This window comes from Tiliqua scincoides, chromosome 2 (genome assembly GCF_035046505.1).
Source record: "Tiliqua scincoides isolate rTilSci1 chromosome 2, rTilSci1.hap2, whole genome shotgun sequence".
Lineage (NCBI taxonomy): Eukaryota > Metazoa > Chordata > Lepidosauria > Squamata > Scincidae > Tiliqua > Tiliqua scincoides.
Window position 1 is genome coordinate 174,047,974 of NC_089822.1, and position 17,001 is coordinate 174,064,974.

General features: G+C 41.8%; 1 pseudogene; it reads left to right on the forward strand.

Annotated features, from left to right (window-relative positions):
* Positions 1-13,410: 13,410 nt before the first annotated feature.
* On the forward strand, positions 13,411-14,675 carry LOC136638882 (large ribosomal subunit protein eL28 pseudogene; annotated as a pseudogene).
* Positions 14,676-17,001: the final 2,326 nt, after the last annotated feature.

Consider the following 17,001-nt stretch of genomic DNA (forward strand, 5'->3'; position numbering starts at 1 on the left):
AGTAGTTTGTTGGTATCAGTTCTAGTAGAGCTGTGGGCATTGTGTTAACACTGTTGCAAATGGGCACCAATTCAGATCACCCTGTACATACATCAGCCAGAAGGCACAATCACTGTTTCAGATTAAAAAAAAAAAAAATTATTAGTGTGTTTGTTTGGTCGAGAAACTGAGACAATCACATTATGGTCACCAAGAGAAAAAAAATTTAAAAAATAAATAAAAACAAGTCTAATAAGAACTTTGGTACAGAACTTTTTTGTAATATACATGTATGAATTGTTCATTGAGTTTTTATATTAATTTTAATTTGCTGCTAAGCAAAGAATAGAGACAGGCAAAGATAATTTATGGCAAAGTGTTTAAATTGTTTATACATAAATAAAGTCTCTAAAACCCCTGTGAATTTAATGTCTTCTGTTTTAGAAATGTTTGAGTGAAATGAATGGAACAGTACCGAACTGTGGGGAGTAAAAACATTAATTGCAGTGAGTTTCTTAAGAATGTGGTGCGTTTTGTATTAGAAAATGAAGATAGTATGTTAACAAGGTATATTAAGGGCTGTTCAATGGACCATCAGCAATACCCTGCTTCTCAAGAATGTCTACCTGGTTCATTGTCAGCCCTGAAACTGTGATGGAGTACAGTAGAGGGCACCTTCCTTGCCTTCAGTTGTTATAGAGATGAGTCAGTGGACTCCTGAATACTAATGTCTTGACTGATAAGTCTCCTTTGGCTGCTCCACATTTTTAAGTTCTACCTTAAAGAATGTAGCAGAAGAAAGGGGCAAGCATATAAGCAAATGTATGTAACATACAATTGCTTGGATGCTGGAATGAGCTACAGCTCCTCAAAGAGTTAGCATGTGATGATTACAGTACGGGTTTTCCACAGCATCATGCATGAACCAATCTGTGGCAAGATGTGCAAGTCTAGCTCATCAGTGCCTTCCTGTTACCTAGCAACTTTCCTTTTCTCTGAGGTTCTACTATGATTGTACTGCAGTGCAGAAGGAGTGTTTATTCAAAAGCTTTTCAAATGGTCACCCACATGACAGCTATAAACTAAAAAAAAAAAATGTGATGGTCCACCAAGCACTAGACTAGTGGTCTGCAATACAGCTCTGTTTATGTGTTATTGCCTTATTACCCAATTTACCACTTGGTCATAGTTCATGCAACACTCATACATACGGGTTGCTCTCCTGGCCTAATGTGAGATCTGACCGTAAACTGTTCATACCCACCCGAAACCACTATGTCATTTTATTTGTCAGTATGTTGTGTTGAGGGTTAGTATTGTGTGATTTCAGAATGGGCTTGTTCAAGTGCTAATTTCTCTAGAATTCTCTCACACCAGGGTCATAACAGTGGCAAACAGTATGGCTGTATATGGCTGTATATAGTTTTCAGCTAGCAGCACCATTAGTGCTGGAGAGCTGTATGCAAATTTTCTCCCAGCATGCTAAGGTTGCATATATTTTTCAGCTTCTAGCACACTTGACACACTTGCAACCTTTCCTTTGAGCTTGAAGGTATTAAACATGGCAGCCTCCATGCATATCATTTGCCTTCCAAACAGAATTCAGGGTGATTTTTGAGGGCAGATGCTAAATGTTTGCGCCATGATAGGTGAGGGTGGATGGGGAGGGGGACAAAAAACACAGTGATATGGGGGATAACTTTTTTTCTACAGTAGGTCTGCACAGCCAAAAAGTTCTTTGAAGTCTTTTAAATAAATATTTAACATCATGAAAGCATCTTGAAGTATGACACCACTTTCTGTGCTTGTGGTTGTTAATGAATCAAGCTAGAAGCATTCTGCTGGCAGCTAGCTGCAAAACATGCAGCCTATGACTTCAAAACAGCAAAGTAGTTGACCAAACTGCTCATGGCTGACCCAACATGGCAAAAAATGTGAACTGATCTATAAAATGAAATCTATGGAAGGAAGAGTGACTTCAGGTCATTTCTTAAAGCAGCCAAACAATCTCTAAACTAGGAGAAGACTGCCTTTAGGGCTGGGGTAGACACCAACCTCTAACATAGTGTTTCTCAAGCTGTGGGTTGGGACCCACTATGTGGGTCACTAGTAATTTTCAGGTGAATTTTCCTCATTCATTTCAATATCTTATTTTTTAATATGTTAGACTTGATGCTCCCATGGTATGTGACTTCATTTGGGGAAATGTTACAGACCTGTACTTTTAACAAGCTACTATGTATATGCTTTTAACAATGATAGTAAATGGGACTTACTCCTGGGTAAGTGTAGGTAGGATTGCAGCGCAGGATTGTTAAACATTTTCCTGCTTGATGATGTCACTTCCGGTCATATCACTTCTGGTGGGTCTTGACAGATTCTCATTCTATAAAGTGGGTCCTGGTGCTAAATGTGGGAGAACCACTGCTCTAACAATATGCTCTTTGTACAGAATACAAGTCCCAAATCCCTAGAGTAAAATGCTGCAGAAAATATGATGGGAAAAAAGACTCTCCCTCCATCAAAAAGAACAACTAAAATGCTTTTGTGTTGTACTTAGCAGTGTTTTCCTACAGGGCTCCTGTTGAACTTTACCTCAGGTTTTGCTGACAGGCAGTGAACTGCACAGGTGAGCTAAATGGGTAGCTGCAGCTGCTTGGAATCTTGGCATTAATCCTTTTGTTGGTCTAGGACAGTTGCAAACCCTCAAAAAGAAACCTCTGCCGGAACAGCAGGACTGTTTTTTTTGGTAAGTAATTCAAAGCATTATGGCATGTCTGAGGAAAGGCAGACAGAGCTCTTCTTTTACTGTCTTTCCTATTTACAATCATACTTGAAAAAATGCACATATTGCTTCATTCTGTCCCCTCAGCCCATTTTACAGTCTGCCCATCATGCAGCACCTCTTGCAAACTGCATTAGGTAGAGTGACTAGCAAGTTCTGACTGAAGGGCATTTGAGGCTGAAGGCTGATGTTACCTTGGTCTGTCAGGGAATGGGAATAAGTTATGTGGGTATAATAAATCTTGTACACCACGCCTAAGGTTTCTCATCTCTGCTATTTGACAACCTGGGCGGTTTTATATAGATATTTAACTATCAGTTTCATGATTTAACCTCAGACAATGCTGCCTAAGCTAGATTTAGGCTGTTGCCCTATGTACATTTTTTTGGTGAGGAAGCCCTACTTAACACAGTGGCATTGGCATATGATTGCAGCACTCAAAAGCTAAATTCTTAATTCTATATTTCTGGTTCATATAGTTGAATTAGTCAGGATGCTGGGTGGTTAACTGTAAGTTAACAGGAGCAGTCCTGAAGCTAATGATGGAAGGCATTCTGCAGGCACATCCACATATCCACACCACTTGAACTCATAAGGAGAGAGAGTGTGAATGGGTTTTTACTGATCGTTGGCCAATGCTGCAGTCCTACAGGAAGTAAGCCCCATTAAACAGGATTTACATCTGAGTGAATGTGCAAAGGATTGCATCAATACTCAATTTATTGGAGGAGAAAGGTGAGAGATTTTTATGGCCTAATCTCATCAGGACCAGCCAACAGTGGAACATGGTGGTGGTGACTGCTTTAGGGCAGTAATAAAACACATTCCGGCAGCACACAGCACACAGAGTAGTGTGCTGCAGGAGCACTAATAGGAAGGCTGGAGCCTTCCTTTGCTCTTTGGAGGAGTGCTCCAGACGTGCAGAGGCAGGTAGGATATTGGGCGATGTGGGACAGGATGGGGGAGAGTGGAATGAGACAGCAACAGCAGGTTGGAACAAGGCAGTGATATGTGGAGGGCAGAACTGATCTGAGAAGGAGGTGGGTTTGGCGGTGGCGGCAGCTGCCAAATCCTAGCCCCCACCCAATCCCATGACACAGCCCATGTGGCAAATTCACTAATATAGGTCCAACTAGGCCCCTTCATGCTGCAGAGGCTTACTATATAAGGGAATGGATGTTCCTGTACCCAGAGGAGATATTTGCATCTCCCCTCCCCCCCACAGGATGCAACAGTAGCCATTTTGGCATTGTTACATTTGTGGAGGGGGGAAAAGAATAGGATTGGGCTGTTAATGAAATCCACAAATCTCACCCCATTTCCCTATTTGAATTAATGCAAATTATGATTGTTTGTTTCCCCCCCCCCCCCCCCGCACAATTATTCCGGCTCTGCTGAACTGTTGATCTTTTAAGAGTATTCAGACCGAACAAGCCTCAAGATTAAATTGTGTATCTGTTATGTGGAAAACTGAAACAATCAGTAACTACTTTGGATGATATGCCCCTGGGTGGTGAGACACTTCATAAGAACCAAGGCATTCTGTCCTTGGCCCTGCATGGAGGAGCTAGAATGTCTCAACTGGGCCCTAATCACACAGTTGATTTACCCAGGTTGGGTGTTCCAATCTCATGTGATTGTGCCAGGAGTGGAGAGAGTGTGGCAAGTGGGCAAGGAGTGGTAGTGTTCCTTCACTCTTCTTCATGCAATGGGGGGCTGTGCGGGATAGTGTCATCCAAAGCTGCCAAATGAGCAAATTATCTCTATAACCAATAGAGTGGGCTGTATGAATATGTGGGCTGCTACTGAAGTTATAAATGTGCTTCTGAATGCAAATACAGACGACACTCGTGTACAGACTTGAACATCACGTGAGAGAGAGGTCCTCAGAATAAAATCAGTCTCATGAAGCAGACTGTTCCCTCAAACAGGCAACAGACAGTCTTTTAGGTTTTGCGGCATCACAGACTCTTTGCTGTTTTTATTACTAAAGTTTAAATGACACATGACATTAAACAGTGGGGGGAAATGAGGGGAGGCTGGCACCAATGGGAGCTTTTTTTCTTGGACAAATAGCAGTCGTAGTGGGAGGGCAGTTCAGATCTCACATACTCACATGTGATCTTTAACAAAGCAAAAACAAGTACGCCACTGCTTCGAAAATGCTTACATCATCATCATCTACTTTGCCTCCAAAATATTGTCATTTCTGCTATTAATAGGGGTGTTCTTACATGTTTTTATTTTTTTCCACAGATTTTGGTATATGACAAAAATGAAAAGTGCAGAAAGTGGCGTTATGTGTTTTTATTCCAAGGGTGCCTTTTTATACATTATTATTATTATAAGTTAAAATTGCTTTAAAAGTGTACTAGGTAAATGATCAGCAGATACAGCCACAGTAATTACCCATGCACTTCTGCAGTCCAGTCCATTATTTTTTTTACAGATTTCCCAAGTTATTTTTCACAGATTTTATATAAACAAAATTAGAAGTGCAGAAAGAAGTGTGTGTTTTTGTTTTTTAACAAAAACTCACATCTCTAACTATTAAGCATGTTCTGTCAACATAAATTGGCTATAATATGATAAATGAACAGGAACAAAGGTGAGCTTCTGCATACGTGTATTGGCTTTTATATGATTCCTCCAGAGCATGAGCATCCAAACATTTTGGCAGGAGGGTCACATCATCTCTCTTACACTGTGTCGTGGACAGAGAAAAAAGAGAATTAATTTACATTTTAAATTTGAATAAATTAACAAAAATTTACATAAATGAATATATTAGAGATGGAACTTAATGAATGAATGAAGGTCTTGCAATAGATCAAGGCCTATAAAAGGCCTCGCACAAAGCAAGGCTGGCCTTTCCTTCACTGCCCCTGCTGCATCACAGACATCAAACAACAAGCAGTGGAGAGAGCCCTCATTTCACAGCTCACGCGAGAGGTTGAACTGTTGCCCTCATGCTGAGTGCAGTTGCGTCGGGCCAGCACGGGTTCCAGCAAATCTCCAGAGGGCCAGAGGCTCATTGGAGACTGGGGGTTCCTCACGGGCAGGATTGGGAGTCCCTGAGGGCCGCAAGTGGCCTCCAGGCCGGGGTTTGGGCACCTCTGCTCTAGAGCATGGAGGAATACAGAGTCCCCATGACAATAGCACGTGTCCCTCTGCGCATCTTTGAATAAGTCAGGAAATCAAAATCTCCCTCTTCCCCCATCAACTTCAATTTTTTTCAAGTTAAAATGTTGAAATAATAAGGTAATTATTAAATATGAAGTTAACATTTATTTAACCTGTGTGATTCTTTGTGTTGGGCTAACTACATATTTGTTCTGATTTTGAGTAATAGTTTTGGTGGTCAGCCCCAACCCTATTTTCCCTCATAAGCCCTTTTTTTATTGCACAACTTTCTATAGTTCAAAGTCAGACAAGAATACAACTATTGCATTAGAGAAGAAATCTGTATCTTAGAATTTACAATAAAGGAATCCTTGCCTTGTGCGCTGAACTAGAGATAGAAATTCTGGAGCTGTTGTAGTTTCACAGCCTTCATCAGTACTTGAATGAGGACAATGTCAGTAATGGGCTTGGAGTTTTCTCTTAGAGTCATGAAAGTCATATGTCCTTTATGGTCCGAAAATGCTGGAAATTTACCTGAGGCATCCCCTCTCCATTCAAGGATTACTATTGGAAAATGGAATGTAGCAATAGAAAACATATCGAGGGCAAGATGTTTTATGTTAATATTTTATGTAAAAACATTTCATAGATGCTTGAAGACAGAATCCAGTTGACAAAACACCAACTCAGCTGCATAAAGCTTCACCCATATTAGGTCATTCACATATTATTAGCAAGTTGCATTCCAAGTAAAAGCACCAAGTCACTGGGTGGGGAATGCCCTTACCAGAACCACATCTGTTTAAAACTTGTGTTGGCTAAACTAACCAATCCTAGGTTCTTAGGTGGCCTCTAAGCCCTGTCATGTGCAACCAGTCAAAATCATTCTGAACTGCAACACAGATTATCTGATTTTTCCAGTCATTATGGTGTAACTACAACATTTTGTTGACATTAATAGGATTGGAGAAACTGGAACAGGCACTAAAATACAGACAGAATAACCATGAGACGTGTGCATGGCTTCATATAGGAGAAGAGTCGTGTCACACATTTAAAAGTGACAAGGTGATATTTTATCATCCAACCAGCCCCACATATTAAATTGCCATGTGCACAGAGTGCACACAGTTCTTGCCTCTCCATTCATAGCCAGGGGAATTTGGGACTTTTCCTATTATCCCTATTATGGTGGGGGGAGGCATCCATTTCCTTTAAGGAAAGCCTCAGCTCAAGTTTCAATAGAAAGGAAACTCCCCAGAGATACCTTGAACTCGGCACCATTGCAGAAAAACACATTGCCTAGCAGACAAGTTGTTTTGAGAGTTTGCTATCTTCTTCTGAGTCAATCGAGGACACAAGTCTCAGCCAGCCTATTTATGGGATCTGCACACACCCACAGACCAGGCATCCTGACCAAGTCAGAGGGCAGGCAGAAATAACCAGGTGGGCAAACACTATCCAATTGGACAGATCAGTAACATTACCCATCCATGGTTTCTTGAAATCAGGTGCAAGGATGTTTGGTATTCCAGCTTAGCCTCCTCAAAGGAAGTGTGTGTATGGCCAAGCTCTCACCTACCTCCCTGAGATCACAGAAGTGTGATACTCCTCAAAACTGACCTTGGAGTAAGTACTAGATATGGAACAGTGAGATTTAGGGCGCAATCCTAACCCTTATGTCAGTACTTTCCACCACTGGCATTCCATATGCCAATGGGACATATGCGGCATCCTGCAGTTGGGTGTCACTCACAGAGGCCTCCTCAAAGTAAGGGAATGTTTGTTCCCTTACCTCAGAGCTGCATTGCCCTTATGTCAGTGTTGGAAAGCACTGAAATAAGGGGTTACAATTGCACCCTTAGATGCATTAGAGCCCAATCATATGCATGTCTGCTCAGAAGTAAGTCCCATTGGGGCTCACTTCTGGGTAAGTGTGGATGGGACTGCAGCCTTAGAGACTTAGGCTGCAATCCTAACCACAATTTCCTGAGAGTAAGCCCCATTGAACAAAATAGGACTTACTTCTGAGTAGACCTGGTTAGGATTGTGCCCTTATTTTGCTTTTGCCTGTAATCACCTGCTTGTAATTTTGCTAAGACCCATATTTGGGCAGTGCCTGCACCCAAGCCATTTTCCACTAGATTTTCCTTTATTCTTTTTGAAACCTTTTTGTACTTTTAATAAAATCCTTTTAATGTTTTTGTTTGGTTTGGTTGGTTGAACGCTGATTCCCAAGAGCAGGGTAGTTAGTATCTCCCCATTAGCTATTTCCCTGCATTTAAGTCCTCCACTTTTTGACCTGGCTATTAAAATTGCTGCACATATGCTCTCTGCCTTTGTCCTCCAAGCTTTCGAAGGACAATCCCAGCACTTGATATTTACACTTTGCCCCTGCTGTGCCTGTGTGCTCTTCTTTCTTCTTCCCCCACCCCAAGAGCACTTAAAATGACTATTATTGTTATAGGTGTTGTTATTTACATTATTGCATAACCTTACTGTCACTTTTGGCATTTTTATGTTTTGGCATCATGCGTCTTTATTACTTGGAGTAACAGGGAGAGTTTTCAATGCAATCCTATGCATGCCTACTCAAAAGTACAGAACACCCCATAGATTTTAATAGAGTTTGCTCCCAGTTGAGTGTATGATTGCAACCGCAATTTTCATCCCCAATGAACACAGATCTCAGTAATTCCTAGTTAGAGCTAGAAGTGAGATATACTATACTTTCTGGGTGTTGCACCATCACAGGAAACCACATGGTGGCAGCCTTGTCTAAGGCTCTGAAAGAAATGTGCCATAGCATCTTCTGAATTTTGACCTTCTTTTAGATTTTTTTTCATTCAGTGCAGAAAAAATGTTTTTTCTCCATTGTCACACTGAATGAAACAAAAAAGACCCTGCAATATGTTACATGTTACCATGTATAACATATTGCAAAGACTTTTGAATTCATCTAAAACTTTGTGCAAGTATATGTGTATCCGTTTATGAGGCTTTATGAACAAATGAACACATTATTTAGTGCACACCTACTGGAAGTAAGTCTAATGGGACTACTCCGAGTATGGTATTTAAACTTTAAAAAAAATACATGTAACATCCATTTTTATCTGTTTTAAATCTTATAGATCATTTTTCAACAAAAGTTCAATATGATGGCAATGATCATTTTAGACTGTGAGTCCTTTTGGAATAGGGAGCCATTTAGTTATCTGATTTTCTCCGTAAACCTCTTTGTGAACTTTTTTGTTGAAAAGCGGTATATAAATTTTATTCTGAGTGCCTGGGCATACAGATAACATACCACACAGTAGTATAGCAATCACAAGCAATCTGGTTTCCCAAGTATAGTAATTTTATAAAGAGTCTATAACAGATCTCTTCACCTTACCTACCCTCCTTAATTTAGAGGTCAAATTACAAATATTATTGCACACATATTACTATATAGTTACCAGTAATTGTTAGCATTTATATAGCAGTTTTTGAGTGTACTTATTTACAAATGCTTCTGTTTTCTATTCTGCCTTAACAACAATCACACAGGTACACAAATACACAAACCGAAATACAGTTTAAAACTCGTGTGTAAATTCTATCAGTGGGCTGGAATTTAAAAAGCATGTACAGAAGGAAGTTCCTGCAAAAGAACTTTCCCTCTGTGTCCCTGAAAAATCTCTCCCAACAATCAAACTGTCACGGGATATGTTGTAAGAGCTACAGGAGAAGGTGAAATTCTCATCAGGTGGAAGAAATTTGTGCTAGCAGGAGCCATTCATTCAAGCACCTGTACTCAAATTCTTCAAATGTCGTCCTTCCCCTGCAATCCCCCACAGCCCATCCCACAGTTTCCCTCAACCCTTAAGGCCAGGCTTTTCAGGGGCTACAATGGAAAGAAGAGAGAATGGGAACTCACCTGCGAGAATTTCTCCCCTCATTTTTTTTATGTTCACACCACATGCTTATATTTTCCCTGACACATTCAGGCCTTTCTTAGGAAACCATAATCTTCAGGATAGTACTTATTTTCTAGAACAGCGGTTCTCAAACTTTTCAGTCTCTAGAGCCCTTTAAATTTCTAGAGTCCTGGGAAGTCTTGCCAGAGCATGCAAAAAGTCTTGGGGAGCCCCAGAGCAATAGCCTATGCATGGAGTGGCACAGCCAAGCAGATGGCAACCACTTATGGTGTGCTCATGGAGCCCCTGAAGGAACCCTCGGGCTTCCAAGAGCACATTTTGGGCAACTGTGCTCTAGAAGCATGTCGGGCTGCAATAAATACCTGTTAGTTTGAAAAATCTGTGATTTGTCCACAAAACTAACTTGCTTTTCTCTCTCTAAGCTGGATTCAAAATATCGTTGAGCCAGGATGACACAAGCATGATTAAGAAACTTCAGGAGTTTAAACTAGGGTAAACCCAGTTTAAGGGGGCTGCTTTCACACATTATATTGTTACCCATATCACTGTTAACTCGTGCATGTGGCAAATTTTATGTCTCACAAAAAGCTAACAGCCCAATCCTCCACGGCCGCAGTGCCAGTCTCTGGCCGCTGTCCTGTCAACGGCCATCATTAAAGTGCCATAAAGCACTTTGTGGTGGCCAGGAAGAGGCAGGTCATCACCTGCACAGAGGCCTGCATGACCAGATGCTGGGCCTTTGAGCCAGTTGGAGAGGTCCTGGGAGCTGACAGTGATAAGTTTGTGGCCGAACAGCACAGAGGCATTCCATGGCAGGGGGAAGGCAGGAAGGAGACAAACAGTGCGGGGGGGCACAGGGGTAGGTGGACCAAGCCCAGGAGGAGGGTGGGGATTTTGCTGGCATGGAACTGATTGGCCCCATTGGGGCTTCGCCCGTTGGGGCTTTTCCCAAGGCAAAAGGACAGATATCCCATTAGATCAGGGAAACCTCCAGCAGCCTCTTTGCCCATACTAGATACAGCAGCAGCTGTTTTGGCACCGTTACATTGCTGCATGGGCAGTGCAGTTAGGATTAGACTGTAAATGTGTGTGTTTTATAACTTTTACCTTGTCTGAGAGTCTGAAGAGCATCTGATTTGAGACAGTTGACTTCTCAAGATAGTGTGAGACTTGTGAGAATCCATATTGCTGAAAGGAATTTTCTTTGTGTGTCAGAAGGAGACATCCGGCTGAAATGCACTGGGCCAACAGTTACTTATTTTTACATTTAAATATATTGTTTGCACCTTTTTGGAGTTTGTTTTTTGTATTATTATGAGATTTTCTGACAATCAGGTTTGTTTTATACGGGCATTAAGTCCTTCCCAAGGACCTGGGATGCCTGGTTTTTATCCTATTTTGATATTATAAATAGAGGGGGGCTCCTATATCCATGGATTGGGTTGGTGGGGCCCCCCCCATGTGTGCCCCCCATGTGCACCCCTCATCTCCAAGAGGATCTGAGCTCAACAGAGGCTGCAGATATCAGTCCATAACTGACTGAGCTCTAGAGCACAAAACAAATGACTTCCTGTTTCACAGAGAAACCAGAAGTCACATTTCTATGCTTTATAAGGCATTTAAAACATCACTTCTGGTTTCTCCATGAAACTGGAAGTCATGTATTTTGAGATCTAGACTCAATCTGAGCCTGGCAGAGGCTGTGGATGGAGGTCTGTGGCCCAGAAGCCCCTCCAGAAGGGAGGGGAGTGGGTCCAGACTGTAGGGATGGGCATTTGCCCATATCTATGGTTTCTGCTATCTGCAAAAGGTTCCAGAACGGATCCCCCACGGAAAAGGAAGCACACTGTACCGTCGCAAAATGTAAGCTGTTCTCAGTAAAGCTGCCTTTTGCAGTTGATTGATGGTAATTTCTGTGGCCCTATGCTGTTAGGTGCTCTTCAAGGTGTTTTGGAATAGTACCGAGGGCACCAATCACCACTGGGATCACTTTGGAATTCTTCTGCCACAGCCTTTCAATTTCGTTTTGTAAATCTTTGCATTCTGTTGTTTTTTTCCAGTTCTTTTTCTTCTACTCTGCTATCACCTGGTATTGCTATATCACTGATTTTGACTTATTTTTCTTTCTTGACTACAATTATGTCCAGTGTATTGTGCAATAGATGTTTGTCTGTCTGTAGTCAGAAATCTCATAAAATCTTCATTTTCAACAACTTTTTCAATTTTGTGGTCCCACCAGTTTTTATTATCATTATTGGCACAGATTAGTATTGGAAAAAGCTGGATCACCTTTCCTCCCTTTGTAGAAGGGGAATTTTTGTCAGGACCAGCTTCTCCTGGTGTTATTTCAGCACCACCAGGAGGGAAGTTGTGCCATCACCAGTAAAGGCACAGGGAACACTGATAGAAGTCCCACTACGTGCTGGCCAGAAGATTGAGATTTTCTCATTCTGTATAACATTCTGTGTTGATGTAGGAAAACAGGCTTGTCGTATTCAATAACGCAACTGAGAGTTTGTGTTGTTGAAAACGGAAAAGTCTTCGGATTTAAGCACTATGTTTAGTCATGGGAAACAAACTGAACTGTATGTCAAAGTGCCTGAAGAGGGTCACTAAAGGAAACAACTAATATGTTCCAGATGCCTTGCCATAAGAAGCACGTATTTACAAATACTAACCAAATTTACTTTGCATGCTAGTCAATGATGAGAAGCAATGTATATTGGTATTCATTGATGAATAGTGTATATGACTTGAAAGAGAGCTAGTTGAGAAGATTGTGAAATGCTAGTGTTTTTAACCTAGTTCTTTTTGTTGAAACACTTAAAATATTATACGACTCCTAAAGAAGTTATTCAAAAATATTGGAAACCCCCCCCCCCCACATCCCATTATTTAGAAAGTGGCCTAGGATGCAAGAAAGATACTTCCTACTGGCAAAGTTTTCTCATTAATTTCTGAACAAACACAATGAACTAGCAGGCATTTCAAATGAAGCCAAATCCAAAGAACATTAAAGAGGTATCTGTGCACATAGTGCTGACCCACTAAGATTGTGTTCATGTTTTAGAACTAATTTGAGTATTGTCCCCTTTAACTGAGTCCTGGTAAAACAGAGCAAGGTACAAAATGCACACTGACCAGGGAATCCAGCATCTAGCACTGCAAGAGAAATAAATGGATGTCAGTTTGCTTTGCATTTCTTCATTCCTCAGTGATGTAAAACAGAAGGGTGCCTTTCCAAGACTATTTCCAGAGCAAGAACATTGCTAGTTGTATTACAGGCAGCAAACAACAATACAGCACTTAGCATTTGTGTAGCACTTTCTGAATGTGCAAAGTGCTTTACATGTACTATCTTGACATTGTCTTTACTATAACCCTGTAAGCATTACTGTCCCTATACTGCAGCTGAGAAGAAGTGGCTTTCCTAAGGACACCTAGTGTGAATTAATAAGAGAGGTGAGACCTGAAGAGATCCTGATTCACAGCTTAGCCTCTTGACCACTCTATTAGATTAGCTCAAATGATTGTACAGATAGCACAATAGCTCACCACAGTGAGTCAGCTAGGTTTTATGGTGCCTCAAGAAATTTTTACATGGCAAGTAAGTTTTCCTGGCAGAGGATAACACTACAAAAAGTCTAATGGAAACTGGCCTGTACCAAGATAGATAGTTAGTCCACCCAGCTCAGTTGTCAGTACTGACTGCAATCAGCTCTCCAGCAGCTCAGGCAGGAGATTTCTTCCTCAGCACTTCCTGGACATTGCAGAGGCTGAAACTGGGACATTCTGCAGACAAGGTCTGTGCCTTGCCACTGAGCTTTGGCCGGTCTCCTGAAGATTGAACACTGAAGATGCATGCTTGCAAACAGAGACTATGCAATAAGCAATGAAGCACAGAAGCAAGTATACTGGCAGGTTCCATAGCAACTAGAGTCAAGCCCGCCTCTCAGTTGTCCATGCTCTGAACTTATGTCCATTCTCTGAAATGCTTCATTTGCTGATTTCTGCAGATCAAGCTACCATTAAAGATACAAGAGAAGAGTAGGCCAGTTGGAAACCTGACCCTACCCACACTGACCACTCTACTCCACACATATGACCTCATGCTGCTTCTGCCACTATCACACATTGGAAACTTGCAGTCTATAAAAGTATTTCACCTTTGGACAAACATGTGACATGGACAAACCTAGTACAAACTCTGTTTTAGGGAGGAGGAAAATCAACTATGTACTGGGGCAACAAGTTGCTATGATGATGATGAATGGAAAGTCTTATACACTCTATTGGCTCTTTTTTTCAAGGTACATTAAGAAAACCTGTAACTAAAACTGCAAAAAGAGCCATTAGCCATTCAGATATGCAAGCCTCCTTTTCTGTTTCCGGCTGCTGTAGCGACAGGAGGTTTCTGCAAGGTGTCTGCCCACCTGCAATGGATGATCATACGCAACTGCTCAAGTTTCCTTATCAAAAGAAACAAGCAAACATATAGCACGGAACCCAACAACCTTAAAGCCCGCAACTCTTTCCGCTACAATGGGCTGATCCACTGCAAGACTGTTGGGGTGGAACCAGCTGCTGATGGGAAGGGTGTTGCTGTGGTCCTCAAGAAACGTGCAGGCCAGCGGAAGCCAGCCACCTCCTATGAGAAGATCACTACCAACAAAAATGCACGCACCACGCTCAGGAGCCCCCGCGACATCATTCGCAAGAACAATTACCGCAAGGACCTGCGTATGGCTGCCCTGCGTCATGCCAGCGCAATTCTGCGTAGCCAGAAGCCGGTGGTGGTGAAGAAGAAGCGGACCTGGGCTACCAAGGCTGCATAAGAGTTCCTAAAATATCCAATAAAGGAATAATATAGATATGCAAGCCCTAAGCTGTGTCTGAACCAACATCAGTACCAAGAAAACATACCTCAAGTCCTCACTTTGCAAGTACCCCCTCCCCAATGTTTGTGTAATGCAAGGATTAGATGAGAGAATTTGGTTCAGCACTCTTAACTGCATGCAATATATGGATGTGGTACATTTTTTTCTTATTGCTGACCCGTGTTATCCAAAGTATGGAAACAGCTGGTTTATGTCTAACATCTGGAGGTTGTGGTGGTGAAGAATTCATTCTCTCCCTTGCTATAGGCCCGACTGCAAAGAGATAGGCATCTCTACTGCAGGTGTACAAAGTGCTAAAGATTACAAAGGTAATGTAGAACAAACAGGTTGCTGAGTTGCTTATAATCACCAGCCCAGCCCGGTCAATTAAATTCCACATGACTCATGCCTTGAGAGCAGGTGACTGCCTGACACACATTCCACAGGGAAAGAGAGCTTACTCAATTGTGTTTGCTCTGTACTTTGCAGGCTGGGAGCTCCCAACTCCCTTCTAGCAAGGCCTTTAAAAGGGAGGGGGAAGATACTACCAACAATAGCAAATCACCTCTTCTCCACCTCTCTTGCCCAATAATGCAGTAAAATGGGTGGGTAAACTTTCAACTTTAGGGATCCTGGACCTTTAACAGTTATACAGAGGCAAGAATTCCAGCAGGTGCAGCTTGTCATCACACAGATGACAAGCTGTACCTGCTGAAATTCTCTCTCCTACATAATTGTTAAAGGTCCAGGATCCCTAAAGTTGAAAGTCTGCCCACCCCTGCAGTTTCCTGTACTTTCTCTGCTGCCATCAGACTCTATATTTCTCCACCTTTGCTTGATTTCAGTCAACTAACTGGAAGAGGGGAGAAGAAAAAGTCTTAACCTCAGCTTATTTATAAATAGAGATTCTCTGGGAACCTCATAAATAGGTTTGGGCCCGTCAGAAAGTTTTTGAAAAACTTGAATTTTCAAGGTTTGGTGGTCTTGAGACATTTTCAGGTCCTGCCTTTCAGGACTATGCTCTGCTTCAGAAATCTCAATTTTTTAGATGCATCTGTCTAGACAATGCTAAACTCCGAACAGAGTGGTCTCTCACCTCCTTCCATCACTCATCAGAGTATAATAATGCACACCCTTTTGAACAGAGAACCACATATTGTATCAGACCAAGGAAGGGAAAACAGGGAGTCCCTCCATGATGAACCACAAACCACTAGAATCTTCCCATGCAATACAGAATTGCATGCATGCATGCGCGTGCACGCGCACGCGCACACGCACGCGCACACGCACACGTGCGCACACACACACACATTGAACTGCAAACAGATACAGGTTTTAATCCTCTGAAGGACTGAAGCTATCTTATCAGGATTAGTAGAAAAGTATTTTAGCCAGCACGGGAAAGGACTGACTTAGAGAGGTTGATTTATCATGGTCTTTTGCTCTTCACCTTAAAAAAATGGGAGTGAGGGGAATTTGGACTAAAAGTTTCAAGGTGTGGTGCAGTTAAAAAAGGAAGGAAAGATACAGGAATCTCTATAGAGAAGTCCAGCAGGAAAGAGGAAATGCCTCCAAAGCATTCACAAGTCACTCAAAAACCAAGTTACCAACAGCAGGATGAGGAGAGGGGGTAGGGTGGAAATTGAGGCTTCAGCTGTTGGATGACAAGCACTGATCCAGGGAGGAAATGAAATATACTCACAAACATTGAGCAGGCCTTTTGCAATGGGTTTTTTAGGTCTTAGAAATATGAGGCTTGTCTGATAAAGTTAGCCACACCTTAAAGATCTGGGTAAAGTAGGCCATTTCCATCACACAGTTATAATCTTTGCAATCAATGACAGATCCACAACAGAGAGCTGGATGTGGTCTTATGCAATGGCACATATAAAGGATTCCAGTTATTCAGCTTGCCCAGAGAGGAGTGCCTTTTCAGACTGAACATTGCACTAAATTCATCTCAGAGGATAAGAAGATATTTTGTTTTAGTCAACTTATGTTTTGTTACTCTCGAAAGAAGCCACCTTAGTTGAATAATTATTCTATTTTTAATGTATTTTATTTATCACTTTTTGGAATCCCATAGTCTTCAAACTTTTGCCATCTTTTTAGTAGAGGCCCTATGCCTTTAATAGTTGCTCAGCAGACAGAAATGCAATAGGTACTGTACAGTTCTCCCCACTGCTGAACAGCCAAGCTGAAGAAGTTGCACCTTCTGGATTTCTAACTGACTGCTGCATTAACCCATTTCTGCTCAGCCCACAGGTGAACACAATTGATCCCTGCTGCGTATATGCAACTTTGGGCAGAA